We start from the raw sequence: 25,638 nt of genomic DNA, 5'->3' as shown, positions 1-25,638 counted from the left end.
GTTTTAAAAAAAAAAAAAATTTTGGGGGGAAAAAAAGGGGAAAAAAAAATTTTTAAAAAAAAACCTTTTTTAAAAATTTGTTTTTTAAAAAAAAAAGGGGGGGTTTAGAAAAAAAACCCGGGGTTTTTTTAAAAAAAAAAAAAATTTGAGGCCCCACAAAAAAAAAACCGGGGAAAAAAAAATTTTTTAAAATGGGGTTAAAAAAAAAACCCCCAAAAATTTAAAAAAATTTTTAAAATTTTTTAAAAAAAATTTTTTAAAAAAAATAAAAAAAAATTTTTTCCCAAAAAAAAATTTTTTCCCTGAAAATTTAAATTAAGGGGGGGGAAAAAAAACCCCAAAAAAAAAAAAAATTTTTTTAAAAAAAAAAGGGGGGAGTTTTAAAAAAAAGAAGGCAAAAACCCCCAAAAAAATTTTTTTTTAAAAAAAAAACCCCGGGGGAAAAATTGAAAAAAAGGGGGGGGAAAAGGTTTTTAAAAAAAAATTTTTTGGGGGGAAAATTTAAATGGGGGAAAAAAAATTTTTAAAAAAAATTTTGTATGTAAAAAAAATTTTAAAAAGGGAAAAAAAGGGCCGTCCCCAAAAAAATTTTTAAAAAAAAAAAGGGGGGGCCCTTCCCCCTTGTAAAAAAACATTTTTTAAAAAAGGGGAAAAAAAAAAAAGGGGGCCCCCGGGGGGAAAAAAAAATTTTTTCCCCAGTTGAAAAAAAAAACCCTTTAAAACAAAAAAATTTTTAACAAAAAAAAGGGGTTTGGGGGGGGCCCAAAAATTTGGGGGGGAAAAAATTGGGGGGTTTTTTTTTTCCCCCAAAATTTTAAAAAAAAAAATTTTTTCAAAAAAAAAAAAAAATTTGGGGCCCGGGTTTGGGGGGGTTTTTTAAAACTTTAAGGGAAAATTGAAAAGGGGTTTTTAAAAATTTTTTTAAAAAAAAAAATTTTTTTTTGGGGGGGTTTTTTGGGGGGGGGGTTTTTGGGGGGTTTTTGGGGGGGGGGACAAAAAAACCCCCGGGGGGGGGCCCCCCCCCCCGGGGGGGGTTAAAACGGGGAAAAAAAAAGGGGGGGGGCCCCTTGAAAAAATTTTTTAAAATTTAAATTTAAAAACCTTTTTTCCCCCCCCCAAAAAACAAAAAACCCCTGGGGGAAAACCAAAAAAAACCAAAACCCCAAAAACCCCCTTTTTCCCAAGGGCCCGTTTTTTGGGTTAACATTTTTTAAAATTTTCCCCCCAAAACAAAAACCCCTTTAAACAAAAAATTAAAAACCCCCCTTTTTAAAAAAGGGGGGGAAAATAAAAATTTTTGGGGGTTTTTTTAAAAAAATTTTAAAAAAAAAATTTTTTTTTTTTTTTTTTTTTTTTTTTTTTTTAAAAAAAAAAATTTTTTTTGGGGGGGGAAAAAAAAAAATTTTTTGGGGGAAAATTTTTTTCCCCAAAAAAAATTTCGGGAAAAAGGGGGGGGGGGGGAAAAAACCCCCCCCCGGGGCCCCCAAAAAAAGGGGGGGGAAAAAACCCAAAAAAAAATTTTTTTAAAAAAAAAAAACCCCCCTTTTTTTTAAAAAAAAACCCCCTTTTCCCCAAAAGGGTTTTTCAGTTTTTTAAAAAAAAAACCCCCCCCCCAAAAAAACCCCCGGGGGGGTTTTTTAAAAAAAAGGGGGAAAACTTTTTCCCCCCCCCCCAAAAACCCAAACAAAAAAAAAGGAGGCGGAAAAAAAAACCCCCCCAAAAAAAAAAAAATTTTTAAAATGCAAAAAAAAAAAAGGGGAAAAAATTTCTTTTTTAAAAAAAAAAAAAATTTTTTTTAAAAATTAAAAATTTTTTAACTGGCCCCCCCCCCCCCACAAAAAAAAAAAAAAAAACCAAAACAAAAAAAATTAAAAAAGGGAAATTCCCCAAAAAATTTAAAAAAACCCCCCCCCCCAAAAATTTTGGGGAAAGGCCCTTTTTTTTTAAAAAAAAAAGGGCAAAAACACACACACACACACACACCCCCCAAAAAAAAACCCCCCCCCCAAAAAACAAAAAACAAAGGAAGGGGGGAACAAATAAAAAAATTTTTTGGGCATGCCCCCCCAAAGTTTGGGGAAAAAAAAGGGGGGGGAAAAAAGGGTTTTAAATTTTGGGGGGAAAAAAAACCCCCCCCCCCAAAAAAAAAAAAACCCCCCAAACCCCCCCCCCCAAGAAACCCACCCCCCCAAAAACAACACCCCCAACCCCACCCCGGGGGGAAAAAAACCCCCAAAATTTTTTCCCCCCGGGTTTCCCGGGGGTTTTTAAAAAAGGGGCCCCCTTTTTGGGGGTTAAAAAAGGGGGGAAAAGGGGGGGCCCCAAAAAACCCCCCCCCCCCAAAAAAAAAAAAAAAAAAAAGGGGGCCTTTTAAAAACCAACTCCCCAACAAAAAAAAAAACCCCGGGGAAACCCCCGGGCTTTCCCCCCCCCAAAAAAAAAAAACGGGGGGGGAAAAAAAGGGGTTGGGGCCCCGGGGGGCCCCCCCCAAAAAAAAAAAAAAAAAAAAAAAAAAAAAAAAAGGGGGGGGGCCCCAACCCCTTAACCCCCCCCCCAAAAACCCTTTAAAAAAAACCGCCCACCCTTTTTCCCCTTGGGGGAAAAAAAGGCGGAAAAAAAAAAATTTTTAAAAGGTTCCCCAGGGCGGGGGGGGAAAAAAAAAAAAAAAAAAAAAAAAAAAAAACCCCCCCCCCCCCCCCCCCCCCCCCCCAAAAAAAAAAAACCCCCGCCCCCAAAAAAAACCCCTTTTTAAAAAAAAAACCCCCAAAAAACCCCAAATTTTTGGGGGAAAAAGGGGAAAAACCCCCCAAAAGGGGGGTTTTTTTTTTAAAAAAAAAAAAAAACCCTAAAAAAAACCCAAAAAAGGGGGGGGGGGGGGGGAAAAAAAAACAAAAAAAAAAAAGGGGCCCCCAAAAAACCCCCCCCAAAAATTTTTCCGGGGCCCCCTTTTGAAAATCGACATCTGTTGCCTGAAGACCACCATCGCTATACAGGATGTCAACGGCCATGCCCATGCACAGAGGGACATCACCGACACAAGGTGTCACTGGCCGTGGCCACATGCTTAGTAATACACGTCCGTTCGGACTGTACTGTGTCGATCTACACAACGGTGTACTGGGCATGCTCACACACTTAGAAGTTGCAAAGGGCCGTCGTGCATTTAGATGGAGTCTAAACACGCAAGGGCTCGGTTTGGACTGTCCTGTGTGTCAATCTACACAACAGCGTACTGGGCATGCTCACACACTTAGAAGTTGCATATGGCCGCTTTGCATGCAGACGGAGTCTAAACATGCAAGGGTAAGGTTTGGACTGTCCTGTGTGTCCATCTACACAACAGCGTACTGGGCATGCTCACACACTTAGCAGTTGCAAAAGGCCGTCGTGCATTCAGATGGAGTCTAAACACGCAAGCCGTCGTGCATGCAGACGGTGTCTAAACACGCAAGGGCTCAGTGTGGACTGTCCTGTATGTCCATCTACACAACAGCGTACAGGGCATGGTCATGCACTTAGCAGTTGCAAAGGGCCGTCTTGCATGCAGATGGAGTCTAAACATGGAAGGGCACAGTAAGGTATAACTGTCCCCAAGCACAGGGCGGACACTCACATGCAGTGACCAGTACACACTCAGGTGCCATCACAGCTGTCACAGGTGCAGATCACAGACGTACACACTGCAGTCTACACTGTAGCCCTCAAGACATCACCATGTCATTGGTGCAGCAATACACAGTCATATATTACCACAACACCATGTGACACATGACCAGTGGACTGTACAGAGGTCTACAGCAACTGTGCAGAGTACACATGTACTGACAGGGTTCCAACAGGTGTTATGCATTGCAATGATACCACTATACATGACTAGGTCAGCTCAAGACATACCAGGGGCCCTGTGTCTTACACAGCTGTGACAGATGAGTGTTGCTGTACACCAATGAACACACATGTTTGGATATGTCATACATGTGATTGCAGTGGATGTGTGCATGGACCACACACACAACACATATGTACATAGCATAGCTTTTGCTGTCCCCCATGCAGAAAAGTGGCTTAAGCAATCATACGCATGCAAATGGAAGATGGGTCCATGTCTGTTGAATGCTCACAGTACAGGAGGTAGCAATGTTGACCATGGACACATTCCCCTGTACTAGTCACCCATGACACCCGTGATATCATACCACAGTCCATGTGTTATGTATGTCAACACACATGTCCACCAATAGCAATGCATACAAACATGGCTACAGGAGACGCATGTAGGACCAACACACATGTACAATCTGTACTGTGCATGCAGCAACCATGCATGTGCAGTGACTGATGTCTGTAACTCATCTGTGCCTAACTACAACATGCAGTCGCAATGCAGCCCCATCATTGACACCTGTATATGGTGACATACTGACAGTACGGTTGGTTGTACATCACGTATGGAGGGATGTGTGTACATAAAGTGGTGATCCACCTGTGTAGATAGATGTTTGCCAGGGATGGCTCACAGGTGTGTCACACGCCATCCTACCATGACATGTGCAAAGAGTATGCTATGTCACTGTTACTTGACGGTGATGACATAACACTTACACAGCGGTCGGGTGTTACCGACTGTACGTCACATGACACCTGTAACACTTTCATCCTCCCATGTGCATATAGCAGCACAATTGCCAGACATAGCGTTGGTACACATAATGCGGACAATACTGCTGCATGTCTGTCAAACGTCTCATCATATGGCAGGTGTATCATTCCCAGCATTGCCATGCGTGTCCGCTTGTGTGACCACATATGCCACATATGGTGAGGATTACATCCCAATTGTTACACACCCATGTACACCGTTGTAGAGATCTGTACATACTGTAGTGTGGCAAGCATGACGTCGGCAGGTGTGGTGCATTACACACATTGACTATCCATTTACACATTTGTGGTCACCACAGTGTGTGTGTGTATGTCTGTATGGCTGTCTGGTGCTTGGTGTGAGGGTGTATGCTACCATACAGTGAAAACAGGATCACCAACCCCTCATGGTGATGCAGTCTACTACCCTGTTGATGCTATCGGTCCCAGCTGTACTGGCTACCTGTGCATGTTCCTTCTCTGTGTCACGTCATGTAGGTGCAAAGTACTGTGAGGGTGATGACCACATAGGTAAGGGTCCTCACCTCAACACTACAGGATGTGCATTATAGTGTTGTAGATCCCATGAATGTGAGCATGTTCCTGTAATGTGACAGGGTATTACTACTACACAGTGTGGCCCCATGCTATCAAGTGGCCTCTAACATCATCATTGGCCAGACCGCTGTGTACAACCCCTGCACCATGTCAACATACCTGCAATGTTTCCTGGTATGTATGTCACGTCTCTGGCCACTGTAGCCTGTTCAACTGACCACATGCTTCAGCTGCAGTATGTGTGTGGACATCTGTGTCATGTTACACTTTCCAACAGTCAGGTTGAGGGTACGTTTAGCATGCTGATATTGCCATATGTGCCTGTGAGTACTCCACAGTTACACCTGGGGGACTCGAAACACGGCTACCTGTAGGCACATGCCAGTACACCATAAGAGGGAATCAGGGCATCATTACCAACATGCTGTTACTGTTGTAACTGAGACACATACTGTGAACATATCACAATGCATGCTGCACCTGTACTACATGGTATGTCTGATGCATGTCGACAGTACACAACCGATGTCATATACATGTCTCTTACTATTCACACACAACCAATGCAACATACACTTCCCTCACTATGCATACTCAAGTAATGTAAGATACACCTCTCACTATTCTGTTCACCCTGTGCATCAGACCATTTGCGCATATCCCTGCACCGATGGTGTGGATGACAGGGATGCGGCACAGGCTTCATCATATGCACAGGGTGATAATGTTTGCCAGGGGCATAGGCTGCACCAATGGATGACATCATGTGTGTGGGTAAGGGCCGGTGATTTGATAGGACATATCTGTTCAGTATGCATGTGGGTGTTGTGGAGCACTACAGTTGTGTTTGCTGTGTGCGTGTATGTCTGCACACAGTTCTGTCATTTGTGAGGCCTACACAAGGGTATTATTGACAGCTCCAGACTGCACAGACCAGGTTGTACAGCTCACTGCATCCGGCCATGGCCACGTGTCCTGTGTCTGCCAGGGGTTGCATGGGCACTACCAGGCTGAGGTACAGAATGGCTACTGTCTGATGACACATGTCCACTGGAACCATGTCCCCTCTGAGACCATCCAGGGCCATGTCCACATGGCCTGTTGTGTCCTGGTGTGGACAGCGCAGCACCAGCTGCACTGCTACTGCTACCGGCACTATGGGAGTGGCCATGTGAGGTGGCACGCTCATGTTGACCTGCACTAGGTGGTGTAGCTGGCCTACATCCACGTGGCCTATGTCTCACCCCTACCAGATGTTCCAGCACAGACAGCTCACGCTTGCGGATTGCCATGCCACGGTCAAGGATTTTGACTATGTCACCCAATTGCCTGTCCAGAACATCAGCAATCTGCTGTTGAGCACATGCCAATGCCTGGATGTTGCTGTTTAGGGTACGGATAGCAGCCCTCTGCAACCTCTGCCCTTCTCTGTTCTACCATTTGGCATGTGCCTGTGCCACCATTACAGTCTGGAATATGCGTCTGGTGATACCAGCTGCTGCGCTATGTCCTGAAGGTGCATGTCTGTCAGAGGTCCTCCTACGAGCAGCATCGGCCACATGCCTGTGTGGCACATCTGCAGTCAGTACACTGACACCATGGTGTGGAGACACACCTTCTGTACCCACCCCGTGTTCCTGTTCCACGCTAAGAGACGCTGACTGTCCTTCCTCTATGGCCACTGGTGATGCGGTATGTGTTGGCAGCAGAACTGTGTGCGGGGAAGAGGGGGACATAGCTGGGATGGCAACCGTTGGCACAGATTCAGCCCCTGACAAACCTGCCTGTACCTCATGCATATGTTCATCACTGCTAGCATCTGTGGGGACACTAACATCAGATGGACTGCAGGAGGGTAACGCACCTACATCACCTGTGAATGCAAAGAAAGACTCTAAATTACAATAGACATGCACTGACACACACACACACACACACACACACACACACACACACACACACACACACACACACACACACACACACACACACACACACACACACACACACACACACACACACACTGACACACCATGCATGTGATATGACAGATGGCATGCAGCATGCCTGTGATACAGCTGACAGCATGCGGCTCAGACATCAATAGTGTTTGTAAGCATTCCCCCTGGAATGCACACTACAGTAAGCAGGTGTCATATCATTAGCCATGCAATTCACACGATCATGTTAGTATGCATACATCCCCGTGATACACCATGTGGACCAGAACAGGATAACAGTACACATGGCTGATGTAACCTTGACATGTAATCTGCTGATGTGTGCATTAACATGCATACATGTCTGACACAATGGTGTCCTGACACATGTACAGCGTAGTACTGGGTATCACATTGCGGTGTTGTCCGTATACCCTACAGATAGAATGCATGTTGAGCAAATGTGCATGGGCATGGTAGGGGACTGTGAGCTGTCTACATTGCTGTACAGTGTGAAGTTCAGACACTGTGCCACATCTTATGAGGTTGACGTCAGTGACACCTCCACTAGCTGTGCACAGGCATTTAAGATGTGCAGTGTACCACCTCACCTGTACAATCGGACTAGTAGGGCGGTAATTGGACCATGTGTGGACAAAGTGAGACAGGGTGTATCCACATCACAGCTACTGTGTGGCTACGTGTCTCTGGCCATCCCCCATGACCATGTGTGCACATATGTTGATCATATGTGTGTGATGGCTGTCTATCACACATGTCTGTGTAGTCCCATATGACATACACCCATAGATGTTGGATATTTCACCATCCACAGGGCTATGCAGACAACAGGTGTATGTGTGGTATGTGGGGTATGGGTTATGGGAAAGTGTGACAATATTGCAACCAAAGCACTACATGTCTGAGACATGTCGGATGGCACATCACAATGTGTGAACCCATTGCAGGGGCATATAACATAATGGTGATGCCTGTGGGCTGCCCATATCACTGCTCACTGTGTGGTACTGTTTTGTGTACCACACGTTTTGTTCCACTGTATAGTACATATGCCTCCATTGTAGAACACCTCCACCATTGTATGCACAGCTGGACACACATGTAGCAATGACAAATACTGTGGTTTCATGTCTGTGTGTCATTTCATTTGTATATATTGCACATGGGTGGCCTGTGTGGATGATGGGTGATGCGACCTGTATTTCATGTCTGGAATGAACATCATGTGTACAAGTATTAACTGGCCACATGGCGAATAGATCTATGCTTTGACATGCCTGATACCGATGACAGTCTCACCTGCAATGGACTCTTGTCTGTGCGGCACGCCAGAGGTACCTGTATTGGGGTGACACAGCAATATGAACATTATCCATAACTGTATGACAGCCACAGGGTGCACTGTGCAAGTTAACACATTCACCTGTACAATAGCATATAATAAGCACATGTGTGCATACCATACCTCTCAACCTCTTAGAACTATAAATCTGGACAAAGCCTACTATGATGGGGACAAATAGGGACAGATGTGAAATATTGCTCCTACAAACATAGAAAGTCGCTAGAATAATAGGATTGCATGCACATGGTGTTTACAAGGAACGCACAGTCATAAACACAAATGTCTGTCATCATTTCATGACTCCAATCTTCAGCTATTTGCCAGAAAGGGACAGATATTAAGGGGAACACACCGACAATATGAGGCAGACCTCTGGACATTCTGCAAAAACCTGTACAGTTCAGAGATATGGTGCATACACAGGTAGCATACTGTAGTATGCAGCATGTGTGTCCACATACCTTGCATATGTTGTTACATTACATGATGTACAGTGACACATGCACGTACGTGGGATATACTGGCCATATATTCAGTACTGACTTACCAGGCAACTCCAAGCTCATTGGTTGGGAGACACCCACCTCCACGATGGCAGCTAGTGTTTGTGGGAGCTGTTCCGAGGGTGTCCCCAGACTGGCCAGTAGCTCCTCTGTGTGTGTGAGTGGAGGCTGGGTTGGTGGCCCACCACCTGTTCCACCTTGTTCCCTGGTGATTGCAGTGGCACGCTGTTTTGCATGACGTATCAAGTCCGTGCAGTGTCTGCGCACCTGCTGGTAGGTGCGGATGTGGCCACCCACTTCGTTGACCCTCCTGCAAAGATCCTGCCACAGGTCATCCCGCTGCTATGCATGCTGTGGCACGTGGCTAAATAACACCTCGTAGTTCTCATGGAGGTACGGGATTAGGACATCACCCTCCTGTCGGCTGTATGCTGGTAGGCGTGTACAAGGCATTATCTGTAAGACATGATGAAGGTGACAGGTCACATTTTCAGACATGTACAGTGATACTGCTGCACATACATTTCTAGTACATCTGCACAGTTATCTTTGCAAATCATCATGACACTAACACGACTGGCTTGTATGTGTCTCTCACATGTAACACCCATTATGCATTGGATATCATCTCCATATATGTGTGTCACCTCATTACAGTGTTCATACTGCATATGACTGCTGTCTTCATGTGGGCATGTCTGTTTGCCTGCACTGGTGTTCTTACCTATCTGCACATGCCTGGATGTGTCCACGGTAATGCTGTTGACCTTGATGCTGTGTATATGTCACATATCAACACAGGCACAGCCTTAATGGACGTAGGCAGTGACAATGCACCAAGTACGCATGGAAACCTGTACATGCATCTGTTTTGCCATAGACATCTACACTGCACTGTACAGCTGTTCAAAATCCTGCCATGGATCGCCTGTGTTGCACATGTGATAGACATGGGACAATGGCTAGTCGGACGTCATTCGCAGGTAAGGTTATTGGCTATAGCATGTACGGGCTGGGTTTACTAGCTGTATCCGACACCCATTACGCCACTTCGAGGGGCATCAGTGACACATTACTGATCTATACAGTTGATACTACATCTACCATATGGCCATCACACCATGTATGACAGGGATGATATGTGCAGCTATGTGGACAGGACTGCATGGTATGGTGGGAGTATGTCACAGGTGTGGCACAGGGATCTGTCCAGCATGTGGCCATCCTAGTCGTAGGACGGTGGTTGTCCATGACGTATGTCTTTCAGATCAGGCTATGGACATGTAGCATGTCCAATAGCATAGTGTGGCATATGTCTGTATGCAAGGTGGATAGCATGCTGCATACTGGAGGTGAGTATTGTGGAGGCTGGTATCGGCCATCCACGCATGGCTGCTACCCCTGGAAGGTGATGTGTTCCAATATTGGTCACACAGGTGCTGTGTATGCCTGTCCAATGATCTCCGTGCTCATGGATGCCACCCTGTCATGTCATGGGTACCTCGGATGACTACCTAAAGGGCCATGGAGATGTCTTCAGCTCAGGGAGGTGTACTGCACAAAATCATCCCTAACACAGTGTCCATAATGTTGACCACAGCCTAGGTGGTACTTAATTGGTGCAGGAATATTCCCCTAGCGGTGACATCGCTGATATCATCCACCAGAATGTGCACATATGTCACACACCTCACACACACAGCCCATTCTGTATGTTGTTCACAACACTCTGACAACTATTGCCCATAGGTCATGGCCATTCATATCCTCGTATACACAGATGGCTGATATTTGTCTGTGTGGTATGGGCTACACTGAGGGTGGGGTACAACACATTAACCCTGGTTTACTGTAGCTGACACCGGTGTGATATGCACATGTCACTGTAGCACCTTTAGTAGTTGTGAGTCTGTCAACAGGCCACTGGTAAAACACTACTTTGACATACAAAGGCATTTGTAGTAAAACATCCGTACTGTCTTGTACATCTGTACTGCTAACATCTACATTGATAATGGTTCATGGACCTGCAGACCATACCTGGTAGTGTTCTGATGTGGTGCCACCAATCATGACTGTCTTCAACACTTGTGGGTTGATATTATCCAACAACCTATCTGTATTGGATGGGCATGCTCGGCACTTGTTCAGAGCTTCTTGGCACATCATGAGCTACTGCTTAGTATAGCACCCATTCCACACCAGTCCTCACAGGTACACTGTCTGCCCATACATTTCCAGCTTGCTTACAGTACAATAGCTGTCGTACACACATCACTCACATATCTTGTGAGACATGGTGGTTTATATGGCATGTCCACCTGGCACGTACCAGTTATATACAGGCATGTCCAACCGGCACGTACCAGTGCTATTGCCTGTCTATATGATGACTATGTTGTACATGTGGCAATAGAGCTATTGTCATGTACACAGTCAATGCACACCTCCCAACATACAACAGTACAGCCTGTGGGGGATGCACATATGCAGCCCTGCTGGGGGTTATACTGTCACCAACCCTGACTGCACCTGACAGTCATGTGGGGATGTGTTACATTCACAACACACCCCACTCATCACATAGTCCCACATGATCCCCACCACAGGCCACACATACGGAGACACCTTGTGCAGTACCCCTCCATACTCTGTGAAGGCAACAACGGCAGCCCACATCGCCAAACACAACCACACCATCCTATAGCCCACAGACAAGTGTGCCCATCACATACAGCCAATAGGGTGTCATAACATACACAACACACCTGTCATAGGTGACTCTGTCGGCGGTCACACTGCTTTTCCACTCAGCAGGCTACACAAGGTGATAGTCACTTACATCCTGCTGTCGGGTAACTGGTTCTGCGACATAACATATGCACCCATGCCACACCTCAGCAGGTATGATGTGACTGTCATTTTCCATGTTTGTGTGACTGAAGTTGTATCTCAGGGCACAGACTACGTGTGCAGGGACATGCAATAGCCCACCAGTCTTGTAGCCCTGATGGTGTGGTCCGAGCCCTGGGAAGCATTTTGCAGTTATCCGGACCTGTTACCACAGTACAAGTTGCCCATGCTTCTGCTGTCATTCCACAGGGTCTGGTATCTGTCCTCTTTGACAGACCTGGTCAAACAACATGATGCTTTGGCACAGTTGACCTGCACCTGTCAGCCCTGGGAGTACGGATCACATGTTGGACTCTTGCCACTTTTATACTGCCTGTCTTGCACAGTGTCCAATAACAGTCACCACCAGAATGGGAACTGGCTAGCAAAACATGTGGTCATGTAACACAATGCTTGACATCATCCTCTGTGATGCACGCAGGCAAGGCACACCCAATACTGCACCACTTCAATATCTCTGCAGTGACTGGGACCTGCCTCTAGGCTCTGCAGAGCACACCTGCAATGACTGGTTATAGACAGATCGTACCTCTCAGGCACATACCTGGACTGGCACAGCCACGGCTGAGGTGTACCCATATTCCACTATGTTGTACACACATTCCGGCTGGTTGCTTAGCACAATGCATCACAGGTGCTCCACGTGCAATTTTCTGTGTCCGGAACTGCTATACACAGTGTTACAGGCTGCGGATTCAACATACCCCACGGTTAACAGACCTCATTTCATGGTGTACTGGACAGTTGGGCTCATACTGCTGCTACTGATGTGAGACTGACAGTAACCCACACTTAACTGTGTTAGCCACACATGTACTGACACATTAGGCGTACGCTGTCCGTGAGTCATAACCTCTGCTCGGCTGGATTGACCCATACACACCACCTCCAGGACCAACAGTATCCTTGACATGTACACTACCAACATGTGACTTCTGTTCCACACCTGGGGTTATCCCCTCATTGGTGGAATCCGAACATATGCTAGTCACCCTTGTTAGCCACATACCGACACCACACACTTCACAGCATACACAGTACAAGAGTACTACAACACCTACTACAGATGTCTTATGACAGCGGTAGTTGACGTCATGACACACGTGCAGGTGGACAATGCACATACAAATGCTGAGACATACCCCAGTGCACCTCATTAGCATGTACACGACAAAATGGATCATGCTATTCCACACAGAGCCATGATGGCACACAGCAGATAACAGACACTACTCTGGGGGTGCAGTTCTATGGACATACTTTACAACAACAGGTGTGGGCTGTTACACAGTGGTGTACAATCCCATGGGTGGGGTAACTCACTGGTCAGCCTTGGTAGGGCCACAGGATCCCTCATTACATACTCCATAACTAGCTATGTACACATTACTGTGACACATTCCGAGATGTACCACAAGGCATTATGGTGGTATGTCAGTAGTCATATGCAATACCCACATCTGCTCACACATACAACTGTCACTCTGCGATATGACAGAAACAGGTGATGTTGGCAACATGCTGTCTGATGGCTTCAATGCTAACATTACACCCTCTCTCTCCCTATGGGGCCACATTCCTTGCAGGAATAATGCAGTGTCCCTGTGGTCACACCTACACAGTACTGACCTGCACTCTATATGTCCTGGGACACTGGCCCCTTGTCAACCTACAATACCCCAGGCTGTGATGTCCATAAACCTCTGAACGACAGGTCTCCCCACTGGGACACCATATTCAGTAATAGCCTTGACCAGACATTGTGGCCCTTGACTGGCACACAGCAACAGTTACACTCCACACAGGTGCTGCCACAATGCATGACTGGGACTATAGCCCTACACACCTGACTGGACTGTTCTGCATGGCTATAGGGCACATCATCCTGGACATCATTCGCTCAGACTTTGTTGTGCTCCAGTCCTTTGATGCCAGCCAGGTTGGTCTTGTTGGGGCCACAGCATGCCTCCTAAACCTGGTGAACTCCTTTCATACAGTGACCAGAGTAGTTGATGATGACACGGGGGTCCACACAGCCTACATTGTCCTCTCACTGGCTTTCAGCACCATTCTCCATTCTGGTATTGACAACATACACATCCACCTGCACATCAAAACATATGTCTCAGGATGTTATGCAAAGTGGCTAATGGATGGGACACGCACACTGAGGGTAGCATACCATATCACATACTGCATTTCAGTTACACTTGGCATACCACAGTCCTCAGTCATGGGGCCCTCATGTTCAGTACATGCTTCCCTGAGGTACAGTCTACCACAGAGGGGACTTCCCTGCCTAGCTTTACAGACCACTGCATACCAAGCATCGTTGTTGATCCACCAGCTGATACTGACCCCATCCATATGGGTGTCACTGTGACGGACACCTGATATGAACATCATGGCCTCAACCTGCATGACACTAGGTATGAACATCACCTTTGCATTACACCATCCACCCACTGGTTATCACATAGGTGTTAGTCCCCTACATACATGTCGCATTGTACGTGTTCGTACTACACATGTATATCGCACACACTTCTGTGATTATCACATTGCCACTGTGGTATAGATATCCTTCTACATGTCCACACTTGTCTGTACTGGGTGTGTAGCTGGTACATAGGCACCCATTGTACCTCTGAACACTGGACTTCTACACACATTCAAGGGTACAACACCCCACTTAGGGTGTACCTTACACAACAGCTACAGCTTTACATAACACAACATTAACACGCCATGACGTTTATTGAGCTATGACAGTTAAAGTATGCGGCTGAAGTACAGACACCACATCTGTACACATTTGCGGACTACATAGTCAGGGGTGACCTCTGCTCTAAAGACAGGGCCCATGTCTGCAACTATGTTAATGGATATACTCCGCATACGCAACATAAACAATAGCCACTGTGAGCATCATGCTCATGGATATGTGCACACACGCAACAATGTGTGGGATGTACTTGGGGGTTGCATTCCCAGACCGGACACTCACCATGCTTTGGAACAAGATTCCTATGTACATCACACAGGGACACTCAGTAGCACTGTTCATGTGATACCTCACTTGGTGGATGGTGGACACATGTATGCCAGGGATCACTGCAGTGGCTGTACTGTGCAGAGATGCAGGTTACACATGGCTCTTCTGTTCACAGGACACTATCCTAGAGAGGTGCCACTGGTGTGAACACTGTAGTTGTTGTTACACACTGACTCGCCAGACTGCATGGTACCCCACTATGAATCTGTGGAGCTACTACATGTCCTTTGTGCATGGTTACTGGAGTAGCCCTTCCATTTAGATTAGCTGTCATGCTATTACAATGTCCCGTGACTACAGGCCATATGTATCCTGTTATTGTACATGCCAATCATGTTCTTGTTTGTCTGTCACATCTCTTCCGCTATTCTAGTATGGGAGAAATGTTGCATCCTTTGCAAATTAACAGGGTGGATTACATTATTTATTTCGTCATAACTGTTTATAAATAAATAAATTAACTACTACTCACATCACTATATGATACCTTTGGTATGCATAATATGCCTGTTCTCCTGTGTAGCATATCTGACATATCAATCTACTATACTATACATTACACATATTTTACATGGTATCCCATAATGCAAAGCATACTTGCACAGCGGGACCACCTTAGACAGGTCATTATCGTTATATGCCCATACACATGCGTACTGTTACAGTATATCCACATATACTATCCCTGCTATGGCACGTACTTGTTGGACATACCCTGCCACTGACAGAGAGTTGTATGGCATTGTTCTGTTTAAAGTCCTCATGTTGCATCCCTTGTGGTGTCTGTGCTGTTTACCTTGTGGCCCACTGCTGGACGCACAACCTCTACAAGCATTAGTATGATCAGCAAGACATCACTACATAAATGCCATTTCCCACTTCATGCATTGCAAACACTTTTAATTACTGCAAACCAGGCTATACATACACTGACATAAGTTAATACAGAACATGCTATACATGCAGTTACATACCGAGTGTTCTACATACCTTGATATCGTTCCGGTATTTCATCTCTATCTCGCTCTTCTGTATCACTCTTTAAACTGTTTTACAGTATGAGCATACGGTTTGCATATCTGGCAAGTCATCCTTATATACGTCGATACCTGCAACATGTGGTTTACTGCTGCCAATTGGTGTTCCTGTATGACTAATTATGTGCACTTCAGCTGTGCAGCTACTCCATTCACCAATTACGCGGCAACAGTGGGGTATAACTGAATTCTCCACTTGGGCATTGGCCATTTGCCCTACCTTCAGGGAGACTGCCTGTATTGTGTTTTGTTGTGTGCAATTGCAACTGCTATGTGTAGAGCCAAGTGTAGTTTGGAGTCATGTCCCCCGTGGATTGTGTGTGACGACTTGAGTATGTGGTTCTACATGTGACTGTACCTGTCATCGCACCCGTCTGATAACGGACTATTGCAAACAACACCTGTAACATCGCCATTTGTTCCATTATATAATGCATACAATTCTGCATGGCGCCTTTAAATGTGTTTCTCACAAGGTATGTTAACGGTTCAGCAGATGTAATTGACTAACTGGATGTTTGTGCTGTAATTACGGTCTGTATTGCTATTATTTCCAGTGTGGGGGATGTAGGCTGGTGTACTTAGCATATACGGTTTTGTGGGGCTTGCATTTCTACATAGTCCATATATATGTATGTGGGCTCCTTCCCTAATTAAAGAGCTATCACTTAGTAGACTTCTGTTATGGGATTTTACTTTGGGCCGTTGTTAATTGGTTTCTATATGGTATGCAGGTGAGGTTGATACTTCCATAAATCAGGATGTACGGCGATATGTGCAGGGATATTTCTAAATGACAGCTATCCCGTGTATTTCTGTCGCAGATATTTGCAGTCATTGCAGTGGTGTTGGTGTCTGACCCTCTGTGGCATGGCTTGCCGCCTTTTCATATGGCCATAGTTGTACACTTGGAGATCACACAGTGGTGTTTACAGGCTGACATATAGCCACAGTCAGTACACAGGATAGCACATACTTATATCCTCATTACATACCTATGGTTCTTGGACTTTGCCTACTTATCAGTTTGCATGTAACATTTCCATTTCTTACATACAGGCATGACTATTTCCTGCAACTATTGCATAATATTTGGAACATACTAATGTCTTAAACTCTCAGACAGTTGCCCTTTGTAATGTTTCATGTCAGGACACACCTGCCCAGGGAGGGGCTGTCCCTCCCAATGTGGGACAGGTGTTTACCGCATGCCTACGGCTAGCTATACCCGCACCTACTGTAATCATCTACCTCTGAGTTGGCACCTACAGACACATGATGCGGACACACACACACACATTACAGTCACACAGAAACACACATGGCACCCTCAACACACACACAGGCTACATAACTCACAAACACAGTTGTACATGGTACCTATGTGGACCGCACCGCCGGCAGCAGTGACTACATGTCCTTACTATCGTCATATAGCTCACGGTTCTACTGTTCCAGTACTGTGTTCTTTCTGTCTTTCAGCCTTGTGGTTATGCGTGTCGGTGTGTGACACGTTCCATAGTTGGTGGTATCCTATTTATTTGTACCTCCAAGGTGTTTTGAATGTCATTGATCTATCTATATATTTGCAGATGTCAGTGACTCCTTATATATCAACATATATCACACTATCACACTATCGCCCTTTCTCTCTGTATTATATATGTGTGTGCATATATATATATATATATATATATATATATATATATATATATATATATATATATATATACACATATCTCTGACAGGGGTGTTGACAGGCACGCTACACCTTTCATTGTTTGTTTGTCGGTGTATACTGTGTTTCCTGGACTCTGCACATTTGTGTCTGTACCTGTCACATTACACACCTGCCATAGGTTAGGATTACTACCAGTCCCACTTTGCGAGGGACAGTCCCTCTTTGTGCAGTTGTGTCCTGCTAAATATTTGTGAACATGGCAAATGTCCTGCGACTTTGGGATGAACATATTCCCTATAGTTTATGTAATAGTTGCATACAACACTTATTCTGTATCTGAACCACCTACATGTTACAGGACATGGAACACGTACCTACGACCATTACTAGAATAAGCTTTTATCTATGCAAAACACTGATGTTCTCGTTTTCGTACTGGCCGGGTGTATGTGTCAGCCTGCAGACATCTGGCGTATGTCCCACATTGGTCATTTGAAATGTGGCAACCCTACCGTACATACATCTTGGCTAGCAATAGTGTTGGGTGATTGTATACATGATTGCCTGTTCGACTCCTGACATTGGTCGTTTTACCCTTCAGAACAGGCACTATTTGTTCAGGGGTGACTAATGCTGGTTTCACCTGTTCTGTACATCATTGATCGTGATCTGCGCAGTGGTCCGTGAAGCTTAGCCCTGTTTCGCGCATATCCGTATAGTCGTATTTAAACATCGCTTACCAGCAGTGGGCAATGCATATTCCTGCTAACGTGTACTACACATATTCTGATGACCTGCATCAGGAATGCATTACCCATGCCATCGGGATTACATTACTTCCCTTGCAGGACGTGGGACCGGGAACATGCATGACGGTCACTGCATATACCACTTGGACATCTGGGGGTTGTACACGTATTATGTCATTTTGTATGTGGAGTACACTACAGCAGTTACTCCACACTGCACTCACATGGATAACTCTGTTAGTTTACATGTTGATGAGTCCAGTTATTGGTATGTTCATGTGATGTTTACTGGCTGTACTCCAGCATTGGGTATGTATATCACAATGAGCTACACCCGATAATGTGCTACACCTTCATACGACCGTGGGTGCAGCATGCTGGGGTGACGAATACCCATCATGGGTACATCCCCAGCCTTGACACAACATCCATGATTACATTATGTGGAGCCCCTCATTAATGCAGTGGGGAATCCGTGCTGAGTGTGTGAAGGACAGTGCTTACACACATGTGTTCCCGCGATTGCCTCTGCTCTAGTAAGCGACAGTTGCTTACTCGATGTTGTGGTGACAGGAGACACTGTTTGCCCCATTTGGTGTTGTGCCTCTGACAATCGGGTGTGTACCTACCGATGTACCTGAGAACCTATACACACAGCATCGACAGATGCTGATAGGCGCATGTACTGCAGGTGTTGACATTCCGTGTTCCAATGGCTGTTGTGTGTACAGTGTTTGAGGGCTGCCTATGCAGGATTCCACAGTGGGCCACCTATACATCACAATTTACAGGTGGTCATGTTTGTGTGCCATCCATTTTACTGTGTGTGCAGGTGGAGAGGGGTGTCAGACCATGGGGGCCTACACTGTCAGGGTATGTGCTATACGTTCCCTCTTTGCCAAGGCATAGGCATATTGGGCATGCCTCCATCTGCCTACTGGGGCTGGCACAGTGTGTCCATAGTCTGGATCCCTCTGTGCCTGTGTTGACCTTAGCAATTGCAGTGGGCTGAGGCCCACCCCCATTTTGACCCTGCTGCAGCTGTTTCCACAGGATCATATTATGTAGCATGGCATATACTATGAAGATGTGGGCACACATGCCTGAAGAGTACTGCAAGGCTCCACCAGATGTGTCGAAGTACTGGAACCATGATTTCAGCATCCCGAACACACGCTCTATGATGATTCTGGTTTGTGCGTTTGCCTCATTATGGCGTTCTTGCATTGGTGTGTGTGCATTTCTGATGGAGGTCATCATCCACGGCTTCAGTGCATAGCCAGCATCCCCCACAAGGTTGCCTTGTGGGATGTCCCCCCCTGACAAATACCTGATACAGCTGTGAGGCATGCCAGATATGGGAGTCGTGGTAGCTTCCAGGGCTGCCAGCGCACACATCCATGATAATGCCCTGGGCATTGCACATGACCTGGCAGTTGATGGAGTGGAATCCCTTACGGTTTATGTAGCGCCTACCATACTCACCGGGTGGTGACTTGATATGTATGTGTGTGCCAGTCTATCACACCCAGTACCTCCGGGTAGTTTGCCACACAGTGGAAGTGACGCATATTGCTGGCCAACTCCTCCTGAGTTCAGGGGAAGTAAATCTGCTCATTGGCATGTGGTAACATGGCATCCAGGAACTGGTGTAGTACCCTGGATGCCGATGCCTGTAAGATCCCCATTATATCTCCAGTTGGCCTTTGAAAGGTACCTGTGGCTAATATCTGCAAGCTTACACATACCTTCGTGTCCACTGGGATGGGTTCTCCTCTGTTGTTACTTTTTCTCAGGCTTGGCCGGCACAGCTCTACTATTTGCTGTAAGATGTCCCTGTCCACCCTGTAACGCTCTACTATCTCCAGATCATGTAGCCCCTGGTAGGTTACCCTTGGTCTGAACACTCTTCTCCTCCTCCGAGGCCTACGGTGGTTGTCGGCATCATCCTCCACAACACCGTCGGTCTGTAACACATGCTGATGTATCACAGCTATGGCAGCTCCCAACATGTACATTTTAAAAGTTCCCCATCTGTTTACACCTGTGGTGCAGTGTTCAAGAATACACAGGTGTGTGTTGGGTGCTTTCACACTTTATACTATTTTGCTGTGAACACTGATGATGTCATAGGGTGTGTATGTACGATCGTGGCTACAGGGTATCTTCTGTATTTTATTACCAGAACCACTATTGTGCTGTTTTTGGTGTTGCATTACATTTGGCTGCCATAAATTACCTCCTGCCATTCACGTCATGTTTGTGCATGTTACACCTACCATTTGCTGGCATGCATTCAGCTGCCTGCTTTCATTTGTACTTCCCTAGACCTGGCTTATCTTGCGTAATGTGTTCTTTTGCCGGTCTACTATGGGTTTTCTTTGCTCTGCTATGACAGTTCTCCTATCTTTACATTTCAATTCCTCCCCTCCTTTCTTTGCAATCCTATGCCTCCCCTATCCTGTTTTGCAGGTTTCTGCATGCAGGCTTGTCTACTGCCGTCGATTGGCTGCTGTGAGTTGATTGGTGTTAATTGCTCAGTAGTATGTCAATTACCCTACTTCGGCATTTCCTTCTTTTCTTCCCCTGACCTTCCTGTTTGTACTATTGTTCGCGGCACGTGTATCTGCTTACCGGGTTTCGGGCACGTTTTTATCCCCATACACATGTGTTTTCGGGCACCATGTGTGCTCTCAGCTAAACGATTCTATACCTTCCTCCCCACCCCTGTCCTGCAGCTTTGCTTAGCAATGGCCAGGCCAGATTTGCATTGCTCCAATGTGCTTACTGATACGGTGGCACACACCTCTGCTGATGTCATGTATCACCTCTGAGATACTCCTCGGTGTTATAGTGCTGCGCCGTCTGGTACATCCTTCATCCGGAGGGACGTTTGCGATTCAGAATTACCTGCCTCATTTGCATGGCATTGACTACTAATTTATAGTTACAGCGCCGAACACTGTCGCGGGCCCTTGGCAACCCTTACGCCTTGCTTGTGGTGTACCATGACTACCATTGCGTATTATGGTGAAATCCTGATTTGTCTTACATTGCGATTTTATGACATTTGTATATATTTTCTTTGTATTCCTGTTTGCGCACACATGCCCTGCAGTTGTACTGTGCATTACTGTGGACATGACATTAAATGTTGTTTTTTAGGTGTTGTGCATCTTTTCTTGTGCCATTGGCTGTGTATTTAGCCATTGGCATATGTTAACTTTGTAATACATGAGTCTGGTCCGCTTCCATAGCTCCGATGTTCTGTTTGGGAAAATGTAAACCGTGTTTTTTGGTTTACATTTCCATGGGCTTACGCTACACCTGCACCACTTTGTGAATCGCTGTATGCCTTCATTAGCATGGTGCGACACTGCGCATGGGGTGATTTGCATACCTATGCCGAGGGCTGCGCAGATCTGGCATACGCCGGTAGTGCACGTGGAATTGGTTCGTACCTGAATCGCTTGGCGGACATATTTGGCGTTATCCCGCATACGCTACGCCTGCACCTGGCGCAAGCTTCATGAATCCGGGGGACTGACAGACACTAAAGCCCCTAACCAACAGACATACACATACATACATACCCAAACTCACATCTTACCATTCACACACCACAACACCAATAGCGCTAATTCAAAATCTCCGTACTTCAGGATTTTGAATTTCGCACTTCTGGTTTGCCGGTATTTCAAGATTTCGGTATTTTAATTTTGAAATACTGAAATTCGGGGTTTCAGTATTTTGAAAATAAAAAGGGAACCCATATATATATATATATATATATATATATATATATATATATATATATATATATATATATATATATATATATATGTATACATATATGAATTTATGTAGACTTATGGAATACACATTTTATATAAACACATTATATCATCAAATTTTATTTTAAAATTATTTTATCTAAAACACATTTAATCTAACACATGTCAGAATCAGACATTACACCTCCAAAACCTAATAAACCAAAATGAGGAGGTGACAAGCACGGCATATAAAATCCAAGTGCTTTATTGAGAAATAGTATGAAAAATGTGAGAGATTTTGCATAGCTCCACTACACTTCATCAGACATCAAACTACATTACATACTCTATTTTTAAATGCAATACAGCAAATCACAAGCAACCTGGAATTAGCTACCTATCGGTCAGTCCTATTAGTTGCCATAGATTCAGTAGACTCATTGAAGTCACACTCCTACTATTATCATAACAAGTGAAACAGCAAGTAAAAACTTATTAAATTGTAGAAACACCAAAAAAGAAAGAACCTTTAAACTTCATCTCTAAAAAATTTCACAATAATAAATAAAACCTTAAATGCATATCTGCCTAGCTATAGATGCTAAAATAATAATAACAGATTGCCAAAAATGTTACTTGATTCATTGGAAACACACTTCTAAACAGAAGCTCTCTCTTAAAAGTGTGTTTCAAATTAATCAAGTAACATTTTTGGAAAGCTATTATTATTATTTTAGCATCTATAGACTGCGGTGGTGGTGCTGCGGTAGCATTGTCCCCTCACAATAAGATGTTGTCCTGTTTGATTCTCAGCTAGAGCATCTTCTGTGTTGAGACATGCATGAATGGGTGTACCTTCATTGAAGGTTGTGCATCAGGACCGGCAACTCGGCATGTAAAAATCTACTGCCAATCATTAGCGGACTGGAGTTCCGCTGTGGCGATCCCTAACCTGGAAAAGCCGAAAGACACAAGTTAGGCAGATATGCATTTAAGGTTTTATGTACTATTGTGGTATTTTTTAAAGATGAAGTTTAAAGATTCTTTCTTTTTTGGTGGTTCTACAATTTTATAGTTTTTTTACTTGCAGTTTCACTTGTTATGATGATAGTAGGACTGTAGCTTCAATGAGTGTAATGTATCTATGGCAACTAATAGGACAGTATATAAAATTTATGAAAAAAATAAGTAATGGCCATAATCAGCATTATTAATTACACATTTTGTCTTAATGTAGAGTTAAAATATATGTCATTTGAGGCACTACTGAACAGGTGGTCAGTATAATAACATGTTTTGCATTAGCATGAATTTTCTGAATGGTATGAAGTCTGAAACTCAAAAGTATGTTATTATTTTCTGACTTCAACCTTCAATGATTTTCCAATGATTTGCCATAAGACAACAATTTTAGAAATACACCAAATATATGAGGTAAAAATCTGGATGTTTTGCAAAAATCTCTACACTTGAGAGGTATGGTTTTTAGTTTCATTTTTCTTTTTCTTTTTTACAGAGAAAAAATGCTAGAGTACTAAAGATTCCTTCACTCATCCCACTGTCTGAAGATATGAACCATTGCAAGTAAACAGATTTTTGAGGAGATACGATGGTTCTGAACAGATTGTTATTATGAAGCCCATGTTAGTAAAATAAAATAAAAAAAAAATAACATTTAAACTAAGCAGAAATCACTAAGGAAGCAGCATGATTTTTAAGAAGTCACCAATAAAACAATGATTAGAATGGTACAGCCCAGTGGATATAGAGCATTACCCTCTTGTGAGATATTTTTGGGGGATTTAGTCTTATTATTTACAATATAAAGGTACCTTTCAGGGTGGAGAGAATTTGTTTCTTATCATAGTGCATAGATAGATTTACGTTCCTAGCTAAATACTACTACTAATAGAGGTTCATACTAACTACCCTTGTGGGTCAGTTTAAGCCTAGCCAGTTACTCCATGTGAGACTCAAACTCTGCACATTGAATCTGTAAACACCTTACCATTATGCCAACCTAAAGCAAGATAACTCTTCTGTTAGCATAAATATTTGATAGAGTGATAGTTTGAAATTCAACAGCTTTAATCACTTTGATAGCTTGATTATTATATGTTTAGTTTTGTTTTGTCAGAATTTAGGCATATCTTGATCAATTTGCTTAAAATTTGCATCGATGTTGATTGCAAAAGAGTAATGATGTGCAATATGATCTTCACATTTTAATATTTTGTTAAATGAAATTTTAAAAGACTGCAGCAAAATTGTGCGAAACAACAGTCAGCCACCATTTCTAGTAATACCAATATTGCTAGGATGCTTTATGAGGGGAATTGTGGCCTGGGCATTGAGGCAGGACTGAAGGAAGATGTGCACAATTTCAGTTCCCTAGAGTCATGGTTAGATACACTAGGGAGGGTTCATCTGCTGCTCCCTCAGGGCTTCAAATTCTAATTGACAGGAGTTTGCACTGTCAGAAGTACTAACCTAGATATGTAATATATGCGTGCATGTGGTACTACTTGTAGAGAGTAGCATGGATAGCAAAATCCACTTGCTATTATTTGTTCCTTATATTGTCATGCTGATCTTGAAAAAACTGTATAGCAACAGGAAGGTATAACTGCACCCTTGTTTTCTCATATGACACTCAGTGCCGACATTTCCCTACAGCTCTGTACCACTATATCACTGTCAAGGACATTTCATATATTGATTACCAGCTTAGTATTCGCCATGGGAGAGTGTGAGATAGAACGTAGGTATTTGTGATGCATTTTCATAAGGTGCAAATGTAGCTGGTGCTTCCACTATCATCTGCATGCAGTATATGGGAGTGGTATTGTTATGGTGGCATGTTACCTATTAATCAGCAGGTTATCCAACCACATGCCTTATTCATCATTTGTATCAGTGCTGCATATAGAGGAGCTTATACCACTCCTTAGGATCTGATGTGGGAAGGTGCATGAGGCCATGCATGCATGTGTTATGAACGTATACAGGTGACAATAATACAGAACACATGCTATCCTTTAGTCACATTCATCCTTTGGTTATATCTGTTATATAAATATGTGTGTGTGTGTGTGTGTGTGTGTGTGTGTGTGTGTGTGTGTGTGTGTGTGTGTGTGTGTGTGTGCTTGTTTGCATGTCCTGCATATGTACAAATGATGATATCCTGTCATAGTATTCATTTACTCTGTGCAGAAACATTGTGTGGTATTCATAGTCCCTAGGTTCACACTTTCATAGTAGTTATTCATGAAGAGTACCACTACACTTAAATAGAAATACACTAATTGTTGATTACTTCTACTGACTACATCAATACAAAGGCTTCTGATAAAAAAGCCCATTTTGGTGAAATGCATAAAGTGGCGAAGGGAATCCTTAAGTACGTATGAAATATTACG

Source organism: Protopterus annectens, chromosome 6.part0, assembly GCF_019279795.1.
Source record: "Protopterus annectens isolate FY-2018-M chromosome 6.part0, PAN1.0, whole genome shotgun sequence".
Lineage (NCBI taxonomy): Eukaryota > Metazoa > Chordata > Ceratodontiformes > Protopteridae > Protopterus > Protopterus annectens.
The sequence above is the reverse complement of the archived record's forward strand: the minus strand, read 5'-3'. Positions refer to the sequence as shown.